Source organism: Schistocerca gregaria, chromosome X (assembly GCF_023897955.1).
Source record: "Schistocerca gregaria isolate iqSchGreg1 chromosome X, iqSchGreg1.2, whole genome shotgun sequence".
NCBI classification, from domain to species: domain Eukaryota; kingdom Metazoa; phylum Arthropoda; class Insecta; order Orthoptera; family Acrididae; genus Schistocerca; species Schistocerca gregaria.
In genome coordinates, this window is record NC_064931.1 from 722,926,077 (window position 1) to 722,929,521 (window position 3,445).

Sequence of the window (3,445 nt, forward strand, 5' to 3'; positions counted from 1 at the left end):
ATTTTAGAAGTGGTTTAACAACTGAAAATGCCTTATTCTCTTTTCGCTGTGGGGTACTGGATGGATTAAACAAAAGGTTTCGAACGCTAGGTAGTTTTTTTTGTTTAACTAAGGCGTTGTGTTGATCACAAATTATTGCTCCAGAATTTGGATCATTATCTGATACGGGGAGTAGCTCACAACTGGTTAACCTCTTACTATAAGAACAGACGGAAAAAGGTCAATTTCCACAGTACTGAGAATGACTATGATTTGGGGTCAAAGTGGGGCACGGTTAAATGGGGGGGGGGGGGGGGGTTCCCCAGGGATCAGTGATGGGGCCACTCCTGTTACTTATTTTTATAAATGATATGCCTTCTGTTATTACAGATGATTCTAAAATATGTCTTTTTGCTTATGGCACTAGCTTTGCAGTAAAGCATGTTGTGTGCAATATTGGCACTGTTTCAAATAGTGCAGTGCAAGACATAGTTGCATGGCTTGTACAAAGAAACTAACGCTAAATCACAGAAAACACAGTTTTTATAAAACTTCCTGGCAGATTAAAACTGTGTGCCCGACCGAGACTCGAACTCGGGACCTTTGCCTTTTGCGGGCAAGTGCTCTACCAACTGAGCTACCGAAGCACGACTCACGTCCGGTACTCACAGCTTTACTTCTGCCAGTACCTCGTCTCCTACCTTCCAAACTTTACAGAAGCTCTTCTGCGAAACTTGCAGAACTAGCACTCCTGAAACAAATGATATTGCGGAGACATGGCTTAGCTACAGCCTGGGGGATGTTTCCAGAATGAGATTTTCACTCTGCAGCGGAGTGTGCGCTGATATGAAACTTCCTGTAGCTAAGCCATGTCTCCGCAATATCATTTGTTTCAGGAGTGCTAGTTCTGCAAGTTTCGCAGAAGAGCTTCTGTAAAGTTTGGAAGGTAGGAGACGAGGTACTGGCAGAAGTAAAGCTGTGAGTACCGGACGTGAGTCGTGCTTCGGTAGCTCAGTTGGTAGAGCACTTGCCCGCGAAAGGCAAAGGTCCCGAGTTCGAGTCTCGGTCGGGCACACAGTTTTAATCTGCCAGGAAGTTTCATATCAGCGCACACTCCGCTGCAGAGTGAAAATCTCATTCTGGAAACAGTTTTTATAGTTTCTAACTCACAATTCAACAGAACCTGACGTTTTAATTAGGGGAAGGTGGGGCAAGATGGGGAGGCTTAGTTTAAACCCCTACAAAAGGGGAGCGGTTCTGGCGCTACAGTCTGGAACCGCGCGACCGCTACGGTCGCAGGTTCGAATCCTGCCTCGGACATGTATGTGTGTGTTGTCCTTAGGTTAGTTAAGTTTAAGTAGTTCTAAGTTCTAGAGGACTTATGACCTCAGCAGTTGAGTCCCATAGTGATCAGAGCCATTTGAGCCTTACAAAAGGGATAAAAATAAACAAGTTCAAGTAGGTTTGATTATCATTTGTTTACTTAACCATTGAATTACAATAGCATGCAAAGAAACCTGCAAACGTGTTACATTTAGTTATAAATATCTCGATTTGAAACATAACTACCAATTCCCCGTCTTTCCCCATATGTGGGGTAAGATGGGAAACTAGCATGAATTCATCTCTAAAGCTTAAATAAGGATTGGAATAACGAAATCATGTGACGATAAGGTTTCGAAACATGGTTCTGCGAATTGTAGAATCAGGTATTACGTTTTATTTAGGCCTCTTACTTTCACATAGTACACAAGTGTTGACAGTCTCGTCATCATCACTTTCTATCCCTGCACAAGTGTCGTCGGCCCAGCGTCCGCAGCTAATACACCGTATCCAGCCTCCTTCAGAGAAGTCATAGCAGTATAAACATTCTTCACTCTCTCCCTCCTTGTCATTCGACCTCAGTTTATTATCCCTTGAGCATGAAGGTGTGGTTAAGACGTCAGTAACGTGCGTCGCTTGTTCGTTGTCATTATTCTTTTGGTGGTACCCCAGGTTTATTAAACGTCTTTGAGAAGAGTTTTCGTTTACATGCAGCACGTCTGGGGACTCCTTTTCGTTTAACTTCTTCAGATAGTTCGGGTAAAACAACGGGTTTTCCACGCCTGTTAGATGGTTTCCTTTTGGTTTTTATATCCACCTTTGGAATAGCTAACATCATTTCAGGGCTGGTAACCGGAAAGACGAAACAGAGGCTTCATCGTCAGTTGTTAATTGTTCAGGTGTTTTACGTCTTGACAACATCTATGGTATTTGGTCTTTCGTTTCTGTAACCTCAGATGAGTGAGCTTGATGAATGTCTGTAGTTGAACAGGGGAGGTAATCACCTTCTTGAAACACGTTTCTGTTTACAGGCCAAATGCCTGTTTTCCGAAACCCGTTCACTGCTGTGGACATTGTAGCTGACTGAATGAAGGCTTTTCCGAATAAACTTGCGATCTGATGCAGCGTGACAACTTTTCCAGGATGGATGCGAAGCCACGATCTTACTTCATCTTCGTAAAAGTTACTGAAAGGTTTCACAAATGCCATGTCCAATGGTTGAATACGGTGTGAGCAGTGTGGTGGCAAACACCACATTTTCGCGGGCCACATCTATCAGTTCTAAATTCTTTGCGTGCGTTTTGTGGTCGTCCAATATGAGAAGTAGTGATCTTTCCTTTGACGCTCCAGTAAATGCAATAAACTTCTTAAACCAAGTCAAAAATAGTTCTTTCGTCATCCAACCAGTTTTTTGGACTTCTGCCCGGGCACCAGGGGGCAGCCCAGTCTCAAACGCTTGTTGCATTCGTTTTCGAGGATAAATTAACATAGGTGGTACGTAGCACCCCGACGATGAAACAGATTTGTGCAGTCACAGTCTGGCCTCTTTCTGCTGAAGTAACTGCTCCCACCCGTCTGCGCCCTTTCAAAGCAACCACCTTCGTGTGACCTTTTTGAATGGCTATTAAACCAGTCTCATCGGAATTGAAAATTCTGTCTCCCGTAAACTTGAATGTGTCTAATTGACTTTCTAACAGTTCGAAAAACCGATCTGCAGCAATATGATTAAACCCTATTGCTCGTGCCAGTGATGTGGCCTCTGGTTTTCGTATTGTTAAGGTAGGATTTCGTGCAAGAAACCCATTTAACCAATCTCTTCCAGCAGATTTGGCTGCAGTATTAAATGGATGTTTGATATTGTTTCGTTCAAATAGCTGAAAAGCAAGTTCACAAAGTTCTTTAAGTGTTAAGCCAAAATACTGTCCTTCCATCTGTGTTAAGTAGTCTTTAAGTTCTGCCTCTAGTTCTGGGATTAACACACTAGTGATTGGTCCTAACCTTTTCACAACTGTATAGCCAGGATTAGCACGTTTCTTTGCCACATGTCATTCAATCGTTGTCTGTGGCACGTTGAACTGTTGAGCAGCCCTGAAAGAACCCATATGACGTTCTATAACAGCATTTACAGCGCCTTCCATTGACT

The 3,445-nt window shown here is 43.2% G+C and overlaps 1 non-coding gene across 1 annotated transcript; it reads right to left on the reverse strand.

The window, feature by feature from the left end:
• Positions 1 to 552: 552 nt before the first annotated feature.
• Trnal-caa (transfer RNA leucine (anticodon CAA)) lies at positions 553 to 627 on the reverse strand. The gene has a single exon. It is a non-coding gene; the product is annotated as a tRNA-Leu (tRNA).
• Between the last annotated feature and the right edge of the window lie 2,818 nt (positions 628 to 3,445).